General features: G+C 42.3%; 1 long non-coding RNA gene across 2 annotated transcripts in view; it reads right to left on the bottom strand.

The window, feature by feature from the left end:
* The window catches only part of LOC113946480, a 36,438-nt gene that overhangs the window by 1,600 nt on the left and 12,464 nt on the right, over positions 1-22,374 (bottom strand). For both annotated transcript variants that reach the window (XR_003527443.1, XR_003527444.1), the window contains exon 2: positions 15,222-15,326. This is a non-coding gene — a long non-coding RNA (uncharacterized LOC113946480). The remainder of the gene's footprint in view (positions 1-15,221; positions 15,327-22,374) is intronic.

Below are 22,374 nucleotides of genomic sequence, written 5' to 3'. Positions count from 1 at the left end.
TGGGGGGGGGGGGGGGGGGGGGGGGGGGGGAAGAGAGCGCTCCCTAATTTAAAAGAAACAGCCAACCCCACCCAAGATCGGATCAACCAGAAAATTGTAAAAATTGGATAGACACAACCCCCTTAATCCCCTTTTGCTGCTAATGTTAGCATTGAGATGTAAACAAGTGAGGCAAAAGCCAAAACATGGCAGCCCTTGTGCACTGGGAGTAAAACATCAGCTTTAGGCACAGGAGCTCTTTCCTGTGCCTGGCTGATCCGACTGGAAAGACTGTGCTGTGGATGGGATCATGCCATGTGCTGGGTCCATCTCTTCAAGGCCTTCACCTCCCTGGAGCTTACCTCCAGCCCAACAGGACACCTCTGAGATGCTAGGGAACATCTAGGTAACACAGGAAAAACAGCAGCATTGCTGCTACTTTATAATAGAATGCTAGAATACCCTGAGTTGGAAGAGACCCACAAGGTTTATCAAAGTCCAGCTCCTGGCCCTGAATAGGACAGCCCCAAGAATCACACCATGGGCCTGAGAGCATTGTCTAAATGCTTCTTGAACTCTTTCAGACTCCATACTGTGACTTTTAAGTCTCCTTATTTGCCATTCTCCAGTGAGTTGTTTTCCCCATAGACTAGTGGGATCTAACAATACCGCTTGCAAAACCAAGCTGTATTGTCTTACAAGGGAGGTGATGTGGCAGAAGTAAATTGCAAAGTGAAGATGCTTCAGGGACAGAGGAAAGAAGAGATGCTTTGGCTTTCACAGCAGACCCTCTTTCACTGAGCACCCTCTACTCTGAACAGCTGCTTGCCATTAGCCGTGCCCATCACTAGAGTCAGCTCCTGCTTTAGTCCCTGCTTCTCTCTGTCACTCTTCTCTCCTTCCCTAGAACACCAATTTGTCTGATTGTTTGCAATTAACTGTTGATTATGGTGCACAGAAGTCCAAAGAGGATAATTAAAAACCGTTCAGCCAGCAGCAGTGGAAAGAGTCTGCTGCTGTAGAAGAGAGAACAGTGCACAGCAAGCACATCCCTGCTTGGGGCAGGACAACAACATCTGGTGAGAACCAACCAGGCTGGTGTGCAGAGGTAGGCAGGGTGCAGGGAGGGCAGAGCAAGCCAGAGGCTGGTAGTGATCTCAGAGAGCTCAGATGAAACACTGCAGCTCACTGCTCCTGCCCCCAGAACGTATAAACAGGGGTCGTTCCCCATCCCATTATACCAACAAGACCAGGAGCCCTGCAAGTACAATGTGCACCTAGGTCTGTAGCAGCAGCATCAAATCCCTGAGCAATTTCATCAGTAACTCTGCTGAATGGGTTGAAGAAACACACTTTTCTACCTTCTCTAGCAGCATCTCTTTTTAGACAAATTGTCAGTGGAAAACCTTTCAAGAAATCACCTTGCTGTGAAATACGCTTTTGTTGCATGAAATAAAGCACACAGGCAAATGCTGCAGCTGATAATACAAAGTGCCCACTCAGTCCTGTGTCAACACAGATCATTTTTATACACAGTAATAGACAACATGGGGTGTTGAGGAGAAGCCTGGGCAGGAACAAAGTACACATGATAAATTTAAACCTTGGAGGACCAAGTGCAGGAAGCAGAGTTTTATTGAGGGACAGGCATTTTGCCTTCCCAGTTATACAAAAAAGAATTACAAGTCAATTAGAATGAAGAAAAGTCTATCCAGCTGTATGCAGTAAGCTGACTCTAAACATAGACCTCAGAGCCTCTCTCAGATGACACCTGTAAACAAGAACAGACTGTGACTATGCAAAGGGAAGTGGGAGGAGGAGTCTGCAGGTAGGACTGCTGTTTATCTCTCATAGTGTCTCAGAAACTAAAAAAAAAAATAGCTTTTCCACTTGAAAAATAAATAGCTTTTCCAAATGAACCATGTATCCAGAAGGATATACTGAACTTGCTCCACCATGGGTAAAACCAAGTCTTGGTACGTAGTCAGCCGAGCCAACACAGATGTGTCAGCTGAAAGGAAGAGATCTTCTTCCTCGGGCCCTTGTCTTTCTTTAGCTCGCGACTTCTCCTGATCTTGTGAGCTAACCCCTCCACTTCCTGACCCCTTGATCCAACTCTTGGTGCTCAGCAAACCCTCCAGTGAACTATATGAATCATTAGCCTGGCAGGATATGATCCTAATTTCTGGGATGGTTTCTGCTATCTTGAGTTAAAGCCACTCAGGGTATGACACACACAAAGTAAGGATGTTAGATGCAGCTGGAAGAAAAAAGTCTTCCTTCAAAGGAAAATAGCACAATGCCAAAGCCTAGTGAAATGTTTCAATACATTGTGAGAATTAAACCTCAAGTAAATCTCAACCTTGACCTGTATTTTGGTGATCATCTTGTACCCCAGATACAACAAGTGTTGCATAAATGGGTGAAAATGAAGAATAAAAAGAATAATTGAACTGCTTTGATTTTCAAAGAGAGGTTCAGGACAGCCAAACTATGGTTATAATGAGCATCTTTTTTTTCCTTCATGGGAGATCTGTAGGGATATAGTTGCTATGAAGATAAGGGCTCAACAAACTGGTAAGGAACCAGGAACTGCAGGAACTGTGCCATGCTGCTACAACAAAGCATAGTTCAAGACACAGATACAGTATTTTCTCTGAGAAAGGTGGAGCTAATTGCAAATTCTTTTGCTTTCACAGAAATCTTCTTCTTGGATTTGTTTCATGAAGCCTAAGCAAAGAAAATGTGAACAGCTGGGATACCAGAGGCAGAGTGAAAAGGAGCAGGAATTCTGTGCAGAAGAAAATGCAAAAATACAAACTGAATGAGGCTTGATACATCAGGGATGAACTCTGCTTTGACTTTTTTTAATAATATCCCACAGCCTGAAGACACAATGCTAGTGCTATAAGAAAATAGCTCTCCTCTGAAGCCTGATGTCTCAAAAGAATCAAGACTTAAAGTGCCATTAGATATTTGTTTAAGAACTAATACATTTAGCAGCTGTAAAACCTGACTATAATGTCTTGCTGTTTGTCCACTAAATCACATTATGCTGTAGCGGTGGGATGTGTACTCTGCTTAGCTGTCCTACCTGTCCCCAAAACTACAGTTTTCTCCCTGAATGTGCCACTAGCATTGTATGGTTCTTGTTCTAGACCTTGCATTTAGGGCTGGTCAAGAAAGATGTGAGAAACATTTTTGAAAGATCTGACCTTCTGCCAGGTGGCTCAAGAGCAACACAGGCAAGACCTGAACTGAGATTAAAAAGGAACAGATTTTATTTTGTAAGAATTCAAGAAGCAAAGGGTAACTCCTGAAACACAGATCTGTGGGACACTTGTTGATTCCAGTGACACAATGCCTTGCCCACAGTTTTACTGATGTCCGCACTATCGGATGATGGACAGGTCTAAAGGTGATGAGAGTTTTCTCATGACTGGTGCTGAAAGCAGGCTGCTTATGTTTCATTTACAATTTCAGAAGGAGCCTTGCTCTCTTGAACCTAGTCTGCTTTGGTCCGTGGATCCTATCCAATAGGAAGTTTCATCAAAACTTGATTACTCACTGAATCTTTGTTTGAGTGGACTGCTAAGTCCTGGCTAAGTCCCTGACATTCAGGCTACTAAAATGTGACGCCTTGAAGCCTCAAGTCTTCATGTCAAGCATCTAATTTACCTCGGCTTTCATTCCATTCAGAGAAGCTGTTCTCAGTGTTTACAAAGTCATCCTTACAGCCCAGTCTAGCTTTTCTGCTGAGCCTCATAGCCCAGTGACAATTTTAAAGCTTTCTCCACTGCTGTGGATGTGCCAGACCCAGAACTGACAATCCTCAGAATTCAAATCAATAAATCGTGCCCCAAAGTTGTGAGTTTTGTCCAAAAGTTGGGAGAACAGATAGATTACTTAGGGACAATTTCAGTTTCCCTGAGTCTGTATTTCCCTATGAGTAGTTGGCTGGAGATCTGGGCTTTTTAGAAAGAAGGAAAGAACAAAGACATTAATTCCTTGCTCCAGGAGACAGACCTGCAAGACATCAGAGATCCGTAAAATCCTGCGCTGGCAACACCCCCAGCCCCGGGGTCTCTAAAGTGCCACTGCGTGAAACCAGCCATCATATCTCATCAGCACAGAGCAAATACAAAGTTTATTGTGTAATCATTGTTTCTGGAAGAATTATCTATTCTTTATCTCTGTGAGAGCGTGAGAGATTAAGTTAGGAAGCCTATTAGCCACCTCTGAAATGCCATTGTTATCATTCACTGTTAATTGTCATGCCTGGCTCTAATGCACTTAATCAGAGCAGTTGACACTTGAGCTCTAAATGAGAGTCATCCAAGCGGGAGAGAGAACGCAAATGCCCATGGCTATTGCATGGGGCTGGCATCTTCTGCTCATGACAGCTTTTGAGTTAAATAAAGACCCCAGCAGCAGGGTGGGAACTCCTGGCAGATTTTTCCAGATCCCTAACTGATTACAGCTGGTCTTGGCAGTACGTTTAAATGGCACAAGGAAGATAGCAGAAAAGTTCCCTGTCATGAAACGTCCAACACAGAACTAACAGACATGCTGAGGAAGCCAGCCCTTGGTCAGGGAAAATGTTTCTTGGGGTCTTTTTGGAAACTCCTGCCTGCCAGCTGTTAATGGATGGGGCCGAATTGCAGTCTGCATGTTAATGAGCCTATTATGAACAGCACTTTATCTTCTGACAAAGGTGGATTTAATGGAGTTGAAAGGTTTCCCAGAGTAAATTTCTAAATGTCCTAATAACGCAATGAAGACTCCATTAGTGTATTAATTATGACACAGCCACATTTCAGCAAGGCTGTTTCAGCAACCCAGGATGTGAACCTCCCAGTACAGGAAGCTCACAGAGACATGTCCTGCAACCTGAAGATGAGAGTTTGAAGGTGTAAGTGACAGCCCAAAGGATCTCCTCGCAATTCTGGGCCTCATGGGTGGACTGCTATAGCAAAATATCATCTTTTAGCTTGAAACATCTTCTTAGAGCAGAACAAACCAGAAGCTGGAAAAGCCTGCTTTGTGTTGCACAAACATGTGGAATCCAGGCCAGAAAAGACCACTAAATAGTGCAGTGTAACCTTTTAGAAGCCCTTAACATGATGTTCCTTATCTCATCTTGCACCTTTGCTTCCACTCTACTTTATCTGGCAATAATTCTCGCTTTGAGGTCTATCAGGAGATCCAGGTGCTTATCAACCAAATGCTCCAAAACACCTCCTCAGTCTATCTGTCACTGATGCAATTCTGGAGTGGGATGAGGGCCTGTCTCGTATAGGTTTGTAGGTTCGAGCCATATCTCACAATTCCCTAGGTATTCCCCATTGTTTCTCTGGACTATTTTGATGAGGCTTTTGCCTCTACCAGCGAATGTGATAGTCATGTCAGCTTCTACAGTGCTACTATGACATGTACCAATTGTTATTCTTTGCATGCCTGGACTCAGATCCTTTAAAGGTCAATCTCAAGGCTAAGACTGATTCCTTTGTCTCAGGATTGGCACTGTTCTTTTTACCCTGCTGGTCAGAGGACTCTTCTATCTTAGATACTCTGGCTGAGTTTCCATGAAGACTGTCCAAAGGAGAAAGGAGCCATGATAATTGTTCTACAGCACTGTCAGATAGAGGACATCTTTCTTTGTCTTTCAGATTATGATTTGGTTTAATAGTGAAGTGTGAATGACTGCAGGCTTTCTGTGGATTTGCTGGAGTCAAGCTTTTGAACTCTTTCCTCTCCTAGGAACTAGCACACTCAGAGGTGAGGAAAACAAGGTGTGCAATTAACATAAAATTCTGGCACGATATCATGATTCACAGTATCACCTGGGTTTTTCTTTCAGCACTCATCACCTTTGTCTCTTACTGAATGCCTTCTGTGCACAGAATACCTATGTTTTCAAATCACATCTCATTTGGCAACCATTCACCTGTTAAAAAACCCTTGTAAATACAACTGCTCACAACTTTTCACTGACAAGGAGAATGTGGTCTTTCCTACCTCCACCAAAAACTCCAGTTGGGAAACTTGCTGTGAAAGCAGCTGCACGGATCTATAGGAGATGCTTTCCTTCATGCCAATTGGCTCATTAGTAATTTTAAAGGAAGTGTTTAAAAGTCTATTTAATTTGGAAAAGGAGACTAAGTAGTATCCTTCAACCCAGTTTCACTCCAAGCTCTCAGCTGCATTTTAATTAACTTTACTATCTCCAGCAATCCAAGAGCATTTTCAGTCAAAAGAAAAAACAATACTTCTTCTATAGTACTTTCTATTCAAGATTGAATTATCATATCATCCTATCGTTATTGCCTTTCTTTGCTGTTGGATGAGCTGACCCAAGGCACTGTGAAGCAGCATGTCTCCACTGACAACGACCAGTGGTGGGACAGATTCCCTCCCACTGGCCCTGACTGACAGCCCATTCCTGAGCACTCATACTGTCTCATTTGAAGGCACCATGAAAGAGCCCATGCTGCTTGAGCCCTATTTTGTGGCTAGCATGTCTCACCAAGTAATTCTAGTTCTCATCAGGCATCTAGCAAGTATTAATACTGTACCCAGAAGAAAAAAGGCTGCATTTTTGTCTTCTAACAAGAAGAAAAGTAGGGTCATTTCATCCTTTCTTTGAAGCAAAGAAGAAATTTCTCTGAACATGGAAAGGGTCCTTTTCAGATCATCCAGACCTTCCCTGGATTCAAATGCAATCACGCAATCATATAACCGTAAACTTCAACATCATCACAGAAGGGTATCATTAGAGAAAGAGGTCAGTGCTGGTGAACACAGGTATTCACACACTTCTGAAAAACAAAAGGACTATAACAGATCTAGGAGTTTTTGTTTTACCACTCCTCCAGGGGTAAATTGCAGGAGTCCTGGTAAACATCCCGTGGGAAAAAAAAACTTCTTGATATTTGTCACAAGTGACCAGAGAAGAGCATAAATCCACAAATTAAGCCATTTGTATTGCTAAATCAGTCCTGAACATGGTGTTTTTTCTGGAAAATACAAATATTATAAATTAATTTGTCAGCTCATGTTTAGACCCCAGCCTCTTCCACAGCAATACATTGAGAAGAGCTGGTTGAAATAATTATTCTCAACTTATGCAATCATTCTTTTTATTTCTGAAGGCTAATGGAGTGAAAACATGCTTTCCAGACCTTTGCTAATGACAGAGTAAGAAATAATGATCGGGGACCCTTATGTTCCTCTCCTAATGAGGAAAGCAACACAAAATGATAGGGATGCGAGTCCTCAGCAATCACTTGTTCTTTATTTAAAAGGCAAATGGAGCGTTCAGATGAGTTCTTTAGGTTAATGGAGCCACAAATAAGGTTTGGGGGCAATGATTTTTCACAGATAATGCAATACAGGCAATATCTTCTCTGGAGGACAGAAATATTTACAGATGTTGAGATTTCTCTATCATAGAAAGGCAACCTAAAAGCCAACACTGAGAGGACAAACCAAACCTGTCCTTTATTTCTCATCCCCCAAAGTCTGCACACACAGTCCCCGAGGGTGCAGAGGTACCACATGCACAGCCTGGCTGTCAGCTGCTGAAGTGGTGCAAAATGGTCACAGGCAATACGAGCCCCAAACAAGATTCAGAGAAAGGGACACAGCAAATTTGAAAATTACTCCTCATGTGCCTGCCACCCAAAACTCATGTCTCCCTGCCATGCACTTTCCTGTCCCCTACTCCACAGCCTTGCCCAAGCACAGATCCTGGCACCAACCCAGCCCCCCCAAGACCCCCAGGAAAATGAAATGACCCAGCGACTCCTGCTCCACTGCTGAGGGTCATGAGATTGGACAGACCAAGCCCAGGAGGCCACTCAGCAGAATTGCAAGCAGCAGCTCAGGCAGTTTTATCCCAAGGAAGAAGAATACAGAGGCAGTCATCTGCAAGATCTTCATCTTCAGAGGTTAAGAACAGAGTGTGGGAAGTTCCCCAGGCTCTTTGCTGATGGTCAGATGCAATTTGTTTTACTTCTGCTACAAGCAGCTGGAAGAAATGAGAACCTGGAAGGACTTCTACCCTGCTGGGTCCTTCATTCTTAAGGAGATTGCAGCTGTTTCTTTCACAGAGGCTGGTGAAGGCAATGGCAGAAAGGAGCCCCCGTAACCTTGGGACAGCAGTTCAGGTCCAGGTCTCCTGAGTGATCTAATTTTTTTGCTACATCACCACGTGAAGCAGGTTCATGTTTCCCTTCTGGTTCTTGTTGTACTTATCAGTTCTCCTGTATACCTGAAACAACATCCACAGGTTGGGGGCTTTTAGAGAAAACTATCTCCTTGATTGTTAGCACCACATAAATTAGTTTTACTCAATCGCTTTCACTTCTACTGCAACAAGAGGACAGCCAGGCTTAGATGCAATCTCTGCCATACAGACCTTCACTCTTAGCAAAGCCTACCCTGAAAAGAACAGGATCTTCTTAGTCCTTCTCATACTGCTGGTTCAGGTGGTTTAAAAAAGTCCAAATGCAGGCATATCCATATATGGTAGCAGGAAGAGGCAGTATATAACCTACCAAATAAGTTCTGAAAGATGTATAATAGTACAATTAACAGTATCTCATCCCTTTCAATATGAGAACATAACAAGGTGAAAAAAATTTCTGACAACCACTATGATACTTATAACTCAGTAGGTACAATGAAGCAGTCTCCTGGAAAGAAGGAGAGAACAGTTTACAGAAACATTTGGTTTTTATCAAAACCTGCTTAGCACGTCAGAAAAAGAAATTTAAACCCATTGATCTCTCAGGGTTAACGACAAGAGAAGCAAGTTCAAGAAGTTGGTTCAATACTCAAGACCCTATTTTAATAAAGCTAACTGTTTTCCCAGGTTGTGATCTCATCAACTCTCACAAGCTTAGTGGCAGGAACTTTTTTAATGTGTTCTTTGGGAGTCCTTGAGCGTGTAGAGGAGGACGTTGAAGTGATGGAGGGAAGATGGCTGGTCCTGCAAGGCAGGACTTAAGCCCAGTACCCTGGCTGATGTGTGTCTGGTGCAGTAATCTGTAAGAAGAGATATGGAGACAACATACTTAAAATCTGTGACCATAAAATATTCTACAAGACTTCGTGGATTTACATTAGGCTAGGTGATGTCTGATTTTGAGGAGGAAAAGCTACTAAAATAGAGCATCTATTAATGGATCCATCTTCCTATGTGCAACTTCTCTTTTAAGATTTTTGACTTTCATTCAAGATCCTGGATGAAATCAAGATATTCCTAATAATTAGTTGGAAATAGACTCCCCTTCTATTGTCTTTACATCATTCTGTAGAAGTACGAGTCTTTGATGCTGTAAAGCAAGTACAAGCTGGAGAAATTCTGCTACTACAGCTTTCTCTCCCTACTCTGCCCAAGACAGTATGAGATATTAATCACCCTTCAAACCTTACTTTGTGAAGATTGACTCTTGAGGGTCTATGAATGAAGACCCAGCTGCAATAACCTGGGCTCATGTTTTGGATAGATGGTACAAGAATGCCCAAATAATGAAGAGAGAAGGGCAGCTGTCCAGGAAAGTGCTTCAAGTAACTTTAGGTGCACATTTGACTAGGTGGAATTTATCAGCCAGTGCATGAATCTTTAGTTGTAAGCATAGAACCAAGCTCAGGGAAGATGTGAGCCACTTTAATCAGCTTGTCCCTGGGTGGGAAAAGCAAACAAGGAAAAGTATAAAATCAGTAGCAGAGTGACATGTGCTGAGCACAGAGTAGATCTCAACAGTCACCTACACCCCCACCAACTCTGATTCACTCATTGCTGGTACAACACTGTCACCCTCACCTGTAAGAGGCTAACGCTAACATACGCAAACAGCTAAAAACAGTCTGTGCTGGCAAAAAAACATTTGCAAAACAGTAAGTGATGAGATCCAAATGTATTACCCTAGAGTAACAGATATTTCAAAGTAAAAAAAAAAAAAAGGAAAGAAAAAGAAAAAATCCTGTGTTAGGGCTGCCATGAATATGAGTTGACTAGATCAGAACAGTTCTTTTTTCCTGCAATCCAGGTGAATGGCTTGGTGTTTGGTAACATTAAAAAACATTTTATTGAAATGGACACTGCAAACTGCACTATTTTATCTCTCTGTGTAACCACTCTGTCCCCATCATTATTGGCTACTCCTTCAGTTTGTGTGTCATCCTCAGATTTTATCAGCAGTAATTTTATATTTATGTCAAGATCACCGATGGAGAAATTGAAATAACACTGGCCACAGACTATTTCATAAAAACCTCACTCCCATCAGTCAGTATTCCCTGCCTCTTTTGACTCAAGTAAAAATATTGTGCTGGGCCATGCTGAACACATTGCAAAAGCACATTATCTCTCTAGAGTCACTGTCAACAACTGAATTTGTAATCACATACAAAATGAAAGTTGTTCTGTTTAGCAGGCTCTACCTCCTGGAAAGCTATATTGCCCGATATTAATTATATTTCTAGTTAGAAATTGAACCTCATATTTCCCTGTGCAATATTTTGCCAGATATTAACTTCAGGTTGTTCAACTTATAACTGTCATAGCCACTGCTGTTACATACCTCTGAATTACTGGCAAAACCTAAGACCTTTGCAGTCATCTGCAATATTGCCAGCACTCATTAAAACCAGATGTTTCCTGAGCCAACCTTCTCAAGACTCTTAGATATATGTTGTCCTAATAGATAATGTTTAGCAGATTCTTCAGTTATTTCTTCTGGGAAGTAATCAGCCTTATCCAAGCCCATATGCTGTGGCTTTTCAAACGTAGAGTAGGAACCATGACATAATGCCTTTGACTTCCTGCCTTCATTATAATATCTTTAATTATCTCTCTCTGATAATTACAGTATTCCTACTGTTCCTAAACCCACAGAAAGTTCTTATTACCTCTGCCTTCTCTCACTAAACCAGAGGATTGTGTGATGTGTTTAACTGTCTCGCCCTCCAACAATCCCTTTTCCCCTCTCTCACACTGAAAGGGTGTTGTGGGCAAGGAACAGTGGGCAAGTTCTGGAGAAGGATCAGGAAGGATCCCCAAACAACTGCGTAGGGATTCAGAGGCCTTTCTGCAATTCATCTACAGGTTAATAGGACCTAAAGCCCTGCTGCAATTAGGGGAAAGTTATATGAAAAGAAACATTTGGTCCCATCCTCAGGGTCTCAATGCTGTTGCACAAGGCTTCTCTCTATCAAAAAAAAGTAGTGAAAAGTAAGTTAAGAGTTGGCACAGAGGCCATAAAGACAGATACAGAAGTCACTACTCTAAACTACTAATTTTGTGCCTTTTTCCCATTTCACTCTTTTTTTTTTCCAAATTACATGCCCCATCTTGTCTTCACTGCCACATGCACAGCTGAACTAAAAGCTTTGTGCTCAGAATAAATATCTACTACAAGGAGAAGCTTGTTATAGTAATAGCACATTCACCGCACACAGACTGCATTCTAATAACTACAGTCATGTAGAGAAATCCTCTTAAATCAAAGAAATACCAAAACGAATAATGAGAATGTTCAACAAAACTCTCTGAAACAAACTGGGAAATAGAAAGATTGTTTGACCTTTTAATACATCTGCAATGCCCAAGGAATGGCATCATCCCACAGTCTCCTGAACAAATGCCTGATGCCTCTAATAACATTGTTTTCCTGCGTGTGTCTATAACAGCTGCATGGCTCCTCTTAGCAACAGGACAAGACAGTTGGGATTATAAGGAGCAGCATTTCCCAGGTGTTTTGATTTTTGTATTGCAGTTTTTTTGTTTGGTTTGGGGCTTTTATTCAGTTTTTTTTTTTCTTCCAGGAACAGTGTCCAGTGACTAGGTTAAGTCATCAAATGCAACATTCCTTTCTTCTGAGAGGAGTTAGGCAATACCAGAATATCAGGGATGCATCTGTGCAGTCAACCAAGGGCTACTTTGTTAAGTCATCATAGGCTGAAGAACTAGTTGCAAAGAAACGTGTCCCGCTGGACAAGCCACACTTCTCTGGGAAAAGTAGGATGAATAGCCTGAACCTAGAGGTCTCACAGTCCTGAAGAAGCTGTGAGGGTCAGAGGGGAATTTTGATGAATGCTTGAGGAAATGGCGCCTGCACCTCCTCAGTATCTGCGTTGGCTTATGATGGAAGCAACCTTCATAGGGTTTGGGTTCACCCCATGTAGAAATAGTTGCAGAAAGAGAGTTCCTCATTGTCTGAGATTGGAGATGGGCCTGTACACTCCCCAAAGCACCCTCTGTGGACTTCAAAGCATGAACTTCTCTTCTTGATGCAACCATGCACAGAGCAGAGGCCATCAAGTTAATTCTACCCTAATTATCACCCAAACTGGAAGGGGAATAGCTGTGAAGCTGCTTTGCTCTACAGCAAGGCTAATTTTCTGGGCACTGAAAGGTGTACTGGATCTATACAAGCTGAGTTGTTACCTGCACAGAGCTGCACTGTGCCATGAAGACTCACCAGCTTGTTAGGAGAGGCCAAGGTACAGGCCTGGGTCAAGTTTCCAAAACAGTTTGGTTCCCATGGAGTTAGGTCTGTGAAACTCCAGTACCAGGTATGAGCACCAAACTGTTCGGAACACTAAGCCCTAAGCTCTTGAAATCTGCCCTTTCTCATGCTCTTCCAATTACTTCATGCTCTTCCAATTACTACTGATCTCCACATTTAAAAGCCTAGTAGTGCTGAGGGGGTGGTGTGATAAGCACGGTAATAGAAACAGATTTTTGGAGTCTAACAAGGCACATTTAGTTGAAAAGTTTCAGCCATTCTTCCTTAAAAGTAGCATTAAGAATGGGAAGAAAATAGTAACGGGTTGTTTAAAATGACAGCCAGAGAAAGCAGAAGTGTTTCACTAATCTCTCATAATTCTCTGGCCATGTCAGAGGAAAGCCACGACTTATTCAAACTGTCAAAATGCTTTTGAGCAATCATCGCAAAAAAGAGAAACTATAGGAATTCAAGCAGCATAGTAGAGGCAGGTAAACTATTATTTTGATGAAACTTTAACAAAGGGAAAAGAAGTGAAGAGTCAGATAGACTATTTTCACCCTGACAAATGTTATATGCCTCAAGCCTCCGCTCTGGATCCCACACTGTTTAATTTGCTTGTGTTTTTGAGTGATCTAGAAAGGGCTGGAAGTGAAATAGCAAAAATGCACTGGGCACAAATTTTTAGGTGGGTGAGTAGTAAGAATTATTACGATGACATTCAGGAAGACCTTAGGCAACCAGATGACTGGCCCAAGTAATCAAATTCAAGTTCCAAAACACCAAAGACATGTAACATTGGAAAAGGGGAAAATATTGCTTGCACAGAAATCTAAATGTAGGTGGGAAATTCTTTCTTTACTGAGAAAGCTGGGGTTTTTTTTACACCCATCCCATGATCTGTACCCCCAAACTGCTGAGGGCCCTCATTGCTGCACAGGGCAGCAGTCACACGCCCAGTGTCTCTGGCAGAGGACGCCACGGCAGCTCTGAGTAGCAATTGCCCCTGTCCCACCACAGGAGAGGCTGTGCCTCACAGCAGGGCAACACCTCCCCTGCCTGCCTCCCGCGCCCAGCTCACAGCATGGGGCTCTGCCAGTTCACATAGGCAGGGCCTCCTCTGCATTTTCTTGCCCACAACACACAAATACACACATGGGTCCCTCAGGTGCCCCTTGGCCTCTGCCTCAGTGAGGAGCTCCAATCAGGAGAGAAGAGAAGAGAAGAACAGAATATGCAACATGAAAGAGAAAGAGGATGAGATGTTATAGGGAGAAGGAGAGTAAAGGAGGAATGGTCAAGAGCTGGGGCTAGGGAGAGGATGCTGCACCGCAAGTGGTACAAAGATATAATGCAGGTGACGCAAGGAAACAGTTCAAATCATCACTGTAGATATATCCATGTAGATTCAATCTGTACAGAAATGATAGCAGATAGCCAAAATTGATTAAAAATTTAACACTCAAATACGTTTGAGCAATTCTAGGTAAGCACGACAAACCCAGTTGAAATCTTACACATCATGTCTCTTCATTGGCTCTGAAAACTTCCTCAGACATACTGCACAAGTTAAATGGGGACATGATTTCTGTTAAAGCAAGATATTAAGAAGACATCCTAGGGAAAGAGCAGAAGACAAGGCCATTAGCCAAGGTTAGGGTTAAAAATGACTACAATAAGAGTGCTACAAACGGTGCAGGGAGAAAAAGGGAGGCCAAAGGAACAGGGAAGCTGCAAATGTTCTGGACTGAAAACTCTTCCACTTCCAGGATATCTGAGGGTCTTGATTAACTGACACTGACAAAAAGGATGAGTGAAAGGGTTAGGGTTAGGAGAGGGACAAAAACTACTACTCCAATTTGAGTAGGGCAGGAAAGGGGCTGCCAAAGGATAGATGTTCTGCAAAAATAGCTCTCCTATAAGATCCTACTTATCCTAACCATGCCTGGGAAAGCTGAAACAAAAGTTAGCCAAGGTCAGCAATTTGGACTAAGGTATGGATCAGGGCTTGTGTTTAGGGTATCTGTATTTTTTAATGGGGCTGGAAGCAGGCTGCCAAACTAATGCTTAAGCTGTTGAAAGAATTCATCCCCTGAGACCTTTTGTACAATAATGTGAGGAAGGAATGTGTAATCTTTAGAGTATACCCACTTTATCCCTACTCCTTACTTCATAATGTCAGGAAAAAAGACAGGCAGTGAAAAAAATCATAGCAAAATCACCACAGATAGAAAGAAATATTAAATGCTTCTTGCAAACAGGTGTTTAAGCCTATGTACTCATTGCCATAGTAGACCAAGGACACAGGGTGATTCAAAATGAAAATGTATTTGTCTAAGGATAACATTAGTTTCCAGAGTCATGGGAGTTAATGATAACAACAATTTTTAGAGTGTATTAAATGCCATTCTTCAAGACTTAATCCAACCTCTAACTATTTCAGGATCAGGATGAGATCTAATGGGGCTTGAGGAAAAGGTTGAAAGGATTGATTATCCTGCATCTGCCTGCTGTGAGGTTCTTACATCTTCCTCTGAAGCATGTAGTGCTGGCCAGGGTCAGAGGCAGGTGGCTGGATAGGAAGGCACCCTGGATTAGCTTGTTTGTACTCCCCCTGCTCTGCCTTGGCTGCAAGCTATGCAAGGTTTTATGTCTGTAATCCACAGCTCTCCTTGAGGAACACAGAGGGCCTCTGAAATGCTAAATAACCCAGGGAAAGAAGCTTACCTGAAGCCATGAGTAAACCCAGCAGTCAAACCTCTGGCACAGATTTTGGCTTCTTCCTCTTCTAAATGGCTCAAGGTTTGAATGTCTTTGTTTTCAGCCCTGTATCTGAAAGATAAAGGAATTAGCAGGATTTCTTTAATCTTTGTGTTCTCCCAGATAAGTGTATTAGGGGAATTTTGTAGGTTATGGAAATATTTATTTTGAATTAAAATTAAAGCTGCACCACACTATGTGTTACTGTATCTTAGTGTAGGGCACAACTGAACCATGCAGTCTCCTATATCTGACTGCAGAAACATCATTCCTCTTGCTCAGACCTGGAAAAATGAAATAACAATGCTCTCTTTTCAGCAAAATGCAGTTTATACCTGTTGCGACACAGAATGCATGGAGTCCAAAATGTCTCCATAAAATAGGTACTTTATTTTCAATATTTCATAGGGAAATTGGTTTGGCTTTCAAGTAGCAAAGAATTAGAGGTGTGAACTAGGGCATTATGGAGTCAGCATGTCCAGTTATTGCCAGAGGAGACCAATAATTGTATTTCTGTGTAAACTTGTTTTACTGAACACAAGAATATCTCAGCTGGCTTTACTTGAGCTCTCTCCAGCCTGTTTCCTCTAATTTAACCAAAAGGGAGGTTGCTGCTACTGTTTAAGATAGAGTATAGAAAATGTGATAGATAGCTAATAGGCAGACATGTTTCCTCACTATGAGCACAATTGTTGCTGCTGTCTAAAAAATTTCCTTCCCAGCTCCAAGGGAAATACAGTTTTTGGAACAGATCAAGCCCAGAACATACTCTGAATCTCACAGGCAAAGATTTGTGAGCAACATGAACATATTTCTTGAGTGCAGTGGTCCTCTGCCTGAACAAAGGGATATAGGGAAAGGTAAGGAGCACAATATGAACCCTTCCCATCTCAGCAGCTCAGGGCCTCTCTGATTCCTCCTCATGGCAGCCCACCAAGCAGCATAGCTCCAGCACGAGCTGAACTACTCTCTTACCTAACAACCCTAAAAATCCTATCATAGCCTTCCAAAAATCTCTCACTCCTAGTCCTGACTCAGTCAACACTGAAGGAAATGCAGTTTAATTAACCCTTTCTCATGAGAATTGCATTCAAGTGCCCCATCTAGACAAGTACTAATCTTGGCTGAGGTCATATTGCCTCAGTTTCTCCTGCCATATTATTTTTCCTCTTCTACCTTCAGTAAGCTCTTTAGATTCAAGCACTCACCTCAGGCCAATTTTTTATTTCAAAGCCGGATTACTGCCTTAACTCCCTCTTCCCGTTTTTCTACAACTTAGTTCAATGCTCTCTGACTGTGAGGATGTAACACAGCAACAAAGGACCAGGAAAAAGACATGGGATTAAAGTATAAATGGATCTAAATACTTAATAGCTGGAAGGAAGAAAAGTGTGACCTACATTAATCAGAGGCAAAGTAGTGACAATGGGCTTCAGCTGGTTGCGTACCTAATTGTTTGTGTGTTTATTTATTTATTTTTAAGGCACCAAGTAGCAAGAAAATATTCTTGAAAAGGTTGCATTCAAATGTAACTTCAGACATGATTTGGAAATTTTCTACAGCTTGGAAACAAGCAGATAGCACTTGAGGGAAAAAATAGAATTCAGTTTTATGAAGACTGGCACACCAGACAAGAGACAGTCAAGAGTTACCGACTGAACCCACTGTGTGTAAATTACTGAAATTTCTGTTTAATTACACCACAAGGCTCTTTGTTGGCAGTTCTTGAAACTTATTCAACCTTTAAAACTGCAGCTTGAAGCTCCAGGCCCTTAAGTCAAGAGATGATATGAGAGTCTCAGCTTCCATCACAAATAATACTGAATGTCAACAATGTTCAGGTATCAAGAAAAAAAAACCAAGCAACTTTCATCTATCTATTTTTGACTTACGATTTTTAAAGGCAAATTCATGTGGATGATGTACCAACTTGTCTTCTGAACTGCTGGAATGAGCAGTGCAGTAGACATGGGACTGTTGTAAGTGTGCAGATCTCTCAAGGCTGCTGGCTGCATCCTTTATTCTCACTGCAGTTGCACTGGAATAAAGGACTGAAGATGCAAATGGCCATTGCAAATGGCCACCTGTGCCACCTCCTGCCTTGTGGGAAGTCTGGGAAGAAGACTGTTCTACTGAGACTTCCTTGGCCTGCCCAAAACAGGGTGTGCTTTTGGGCGTCCCCAAGCCTGAAGCAGTGTGCAGCTGAGAGTGATGCATTGCTTCAACCCATACCTTCTTCGCTATCCTCCTCTGAAGCACCACAGCTTGACTCGTTGCTGTACTGCTGTTTCAGTATCCTCTTGAGCTCTGAGCTGGATTGGGTTTCATTTAACAAATCAGCCTTCTAGCCCCCATTTTAACAGTAATTGATTGGAGATGCTTTTAACTGTTCCTTCTGGGTGTATTAATTTTTTACAGATTGAATTTGGTTTGATGAGGCAGGAAACCTGAAACTATTCCTGGCATCTCCTGTATACTCAGAATAACCATTCTAATGCATTCAGAGGAGCACACAGCAGCAGGGTGGTAACAGATCAGGGTGGGGGACGAGGAGGCAGAAGTGGAGTAGGGGGAGCCTAGATAGTCACCTATCCATTTCCAAAAGACATCAGTAAGTGATTGCTTACCCGTGTCATCTTTTGTATTAAATATTTTTTCCCAGCAATGCAGGTATTTTGATCAGGCTGGGGCTGCTGACATTAACAGATATTAAATATACTCAGGAGAAATATGATCAAATGTTTGAAGTGTCTAGTAAATGTGCTGTTAGCTGCCCTCCCAGGGAGGCTTAGTGCAAGCTATTGTGTTTTGCTGAGCGAGAGAAAGGCTGGAATATTAGACAAGGAATCCAAAGGCAATTTTATCAGCAGTGTTATGCAGCTCTGGAACACATTGCTTTTCTATTGGAGGCTTTTCTATTACAGCCATCAAATTACTTGCTATTCTTAAACACTGAAATGCCATTTTGCATTTTAAACCCTCTGAGCTGGCAACTGTAAAGGATTGCTATGCTCAACAACACCTCCTTATTGTGACACTGTGGTGATGCTCTGGGCAGAGCTTCGATGTCCTTCAGACCACACAAAGGCTTCATCCTTCCTGCTCACCCAGGCAGGAGTGGGAGACACACTTGGCCAAGCTTACTTCCAGAAAAGTAGTATCAGCAAACTCCACCATTACAGCTCAACTACTCTGCTCCTGGAGCAGAGAAAATAACAGATGAGAAGATGATTGGCAGAAGAGACAGGAGGTTGGCCCTACTGGAACTTATGTAAAAGAATATGAGGAAAAAAGGCTGGGAGAAGATCCTCCTTCAAAGTGTATATCTGCACAGTGGCTATTTCTCCTCTGTTTTTCAGCTTTTGGATTCAAGAGAAGGAGCCTGAGGCTGCTCCTTCCTCTTGGCACAGGAGGGCCTGAGCCTGTGAGACCTCTGTTAGGTTGGGCAATGTAAACACTCCCTTGCAGAGCTTTGCACATCCTCAAAACAACATTTCTATCTTGCAAGACTCTTCTACAGGGTTATAAAAAGGAAACCATGTAAACATAAAAGGCCATTTTCTTTGGTAAAAGGCCAAGTTTCCCCTAGAGAAAAATGGCCATTAAATTTTACAGAAAAAATTCAATTGGTTACTAACTAAGTTACACAGATTAATGACACACACAGTATTTTTCTCTCTTGGAAATCACCCTCATTCCTTTAAAACTTCCCAGTATATCCAAAAAATCCAAATACAGCCATGTCTAGAGCAGATACAACCCTTCAAAATACTCCTCTTCAGCCAAAAGTTCAATTCAGGCAAAATGAAGGACCAGCTTTTTTTTTTTTTTTATTAAAGAAATCAAATACCATGTTTCTGGTATACAGCTACACCTTACCTGAGGCAGCCAGTCCCAGGAATAGCCTGAAGCCTAGCACATTCCTGAGACCCAGGGCTACATATCCAAAGCACCTTTGTAGATGATTTGAATTCAGCCTGAATTCAATCCTGCCCACCTTTCCAACAGACAATGCTAGTGCCCTCCTAGTATGGACATGGACTGTTTCATCTATCCTATCAATTATGTGATGTTGCACACTTGGGTCTCTGGGCGCAGTCACCTGTTAGCACCTGTACAGTATGAGGTTCCCCTTCTCCCTCTTCCCCATAAATGTGGCCTGAACAGCTGGATTAGACAAGGAGTATCCCAAGGCAGTGATTCAACAGGCTAGACAGCCAGTGCAAGTATCTTCATTCAAGGCTTTGAGATTAGTCATTAATCAGTCATGATGGTCAATAAGGAATTGGCCAATGCACTGCAGAGGATTTTAACCCACTGTTGAAGCAGCAGCAGGTGCTGCCTTTGGAGAACCAATGGTCTCATTTAGCAAAGCAAGCCCTAGGCCCTTCTGTTTGTTAGAGCAGCATGCTTATTTTAAATTCAAACCTGCTGTCTTTTTCTGCTCTTCTTCTTCTATTGCTAAAAATGGGTTTATGACAGATCTTGATGGATATGAATTGTCTGCCATATGTTGTTTCCTTTCCTGACTTATCTCCATATGTCAAATGTACTTGGATCTGATGATCTCCATACAAATGATAACAAAACAAACAGACAAGGAGAGGCCAGACTACAGGGGAAACAGAATCCGTATCAGAGAACTGAAATACCAGCAGACAGCCTTTCTACAGGAGATTGTACAGTTTACATGCTGTCACTCAAAAACAGTGACTCCTTCTAGGCACTCTCACACATTAGTTACTCTCTGACTGGTAAGAAAGGATGTGTTCAAGGGGAAATTCCCTGGGGATCCACCACCCAACTTAGGATATACAGAGTAGTGAGAGACCTAATGAGTAAGGTTTGTTTTGCCTCCAGCATAACTGGTGCCAAGCTTTTTATAATTTGGTTTTTTCCTGGTAAATTGTGTAAATTATCAGAAGTGCCTCAAGTGAGGCACTTAATTAAATTTACCAGAGGTTTGATCTCTTAAGTCCCTTAGACAGTTACAAAATTGGATCCCTTCTTTCTTATAGCTGTTGCCTTTCTCCTGTTTTCTTCTTATCACATTGCTATTTTCTTTTGTGTCTTTGAGACTTTTCCCACTCTCCAAGAGATCCAACAGCAAGGCATACTTAGAAAACACAGAATCATAAATACCTTATAATACAAGATGGTAGGATTCCAACCTTACACCATTTTGTCCCTAATTACTTTTGTCCCTAGTGGTCCCAATTTTTATTTCCTAAACCAGATGTGGGAATTCCTGCACGTCTTTCAGGCTGTTCCCCCCTGCAATGAGCATCTGTGAACATGGGAGTGCTTGGCCCCACCAAAGTCTCCTTTTTATATCTGTTGAAAAGAGGACAGGCTATTCCAGAGAGGCTGGTGACAGTGACGACAGGTGAAGCCCTACTCCACAGCACTTTCATCTCTGTAATGGAAGCTTTCTCTGAGGTAACACAGATACAGGGTCACATTGTACAGCCCCTGTGAACATATTGCATCACTGGAAAGGAATCGTTTTTCCAATGGGAAGTATATCTAGAGCCCTGCCTCCTTCTTCCTGTGTCCAAACTTTCAGCGAGAGAGCCAGGCACAGTGCCTTTTTTCCTGGCTAAATTCACAATGAATGAAGTTGCTCTTTACAGGCCAAGGTAAATCTGTGCAGTTTCTGAGAAAGAACCCTCCACCAAGGTAAAAGTTAAAAAACACATTTTAGGTATGATAGTTTTTGACTTCCCCAAGTTCTACTTTGAATCTTTCTTTTCTTTCTTCCTTCCCCTCACAGTTATTGCCCTGCTGAGCTGCTCAGCAAGGGAATCAAAGTGTCGTAATAGAGATCTTTGCAAGGTTAGAGAAGACACCTTTCACTTTAACAAATGATGGTCTCCATCTGTTTAGCATCCCTCTCATGTGTCTGTAACAGATACAGGCAGAATTGATTATCTTTACTTCAGGTCTACTAATTAAAGCCCTCCTCTGATGTAATGGTACCACTAAAATTTCCACTTGGGTCATCTGTGTTTTTCTGCGGATCCTCTCTTTTTTTTTTTTTTTCCAAGACAGAGGAGATTATATTTAAGGGAGTACGTTTTTTAAGGGAGACCAGACAGCAAAGAAGTGAAAGGAGATAACAAATCTAAACAGCACAAAGGGGTTCTGAGACCTAAAATAATTCAGGTTGGAAGGGATTTTAAGCACAAAAACATCAAGCATAAGCTTAAAGTCAGCTTCAAAAGCAGGTCAGGTTACTGAGGACCTTGTCCAGAAGTTTTGCAAATTTTTGAGATGGTGACGCCACAGCTGCTCTGGAGACTTGTTCCCTTGCTTGACTGCACAACTTGTAGGCTAATACAGCAACCAAATAAAGAGGTTTATGTCTGGTATCTTATCTTAGGTATCCTTTCAAGGCAAAACATGGAAATTTGGGCTGAATATGGCCAGTATTTGCCTGGGGCTCAGCATCTACACAAGAAAATGTTAAGACCCACAAGAGGAGCTGGTAAATTGGTGTTTCAAGCTTTTGTTAAACTGAAAACACATCAAGGATGGTAGCTCCTAGGGAAGCATAACTTAGCCTGTACAGTCATTTGGTGAGCAAAGAGAATAAAATAAGGATTGTAAAAATTTGCCTCAGAGCTGCTGTTCGGAGCCCAAGCACTTCCCAGAGCATCCCTCATCAGAGGGCTAGCCACATTGCACTTCAAAAACAGGGGGATTTAAGGACTCCCTTATCCCTCATTATGCTACCTATGTTTTTATTAGTCTTACAGTGTTACACATGCTTTGCCAGATAACATGGCCACAGCAAATTTTCCTCCTTCTGTTCCAAAATCTTTTTCAGGGTCTTACCCAGTGATCCAGGTCCATAGTACAGTCAAGGAGGCAGTCAGCAGAGGGCACACATGCCAAAACCAGTGGCAGTGAGCAATCCAGGTCAGAGGAACAACAAACCAGGTTATGTCAGCTCCAGTGCCGAAGCTGATGCATTAAAATTATGCCCTAAGTGCTGAGCCACCACTGAAAGAGATCTCACTGTGAGTGGCAATGCTTATGTGAGCAGTCAGGCAAAGGAGAGGGACAGAACCCTTCAAACTAGTCACCTGCTAGTTTGAGTGCAGTTAACAGAGGTTAG

The sequence above is a fragment of the Corapipo altera genome, unplaced genomic scaffold (assembly GCF_003945725.1).
Source record: "Corapipo altera isolate COAL_440 unplaced genomic scaffold, ASM394572v1 48b, whole genome shotgun sequence".
Lineage (NCBI taxonomy): Eukaryota > Metazoa > Chordata > Aves > Passeriformes > Pipridae > Corapipo > Corapipo altera.
Note: the sequence above shows the minus strand (reverse complement) of the source record. Positions and strands in the feature narration are given on the sequence as shown.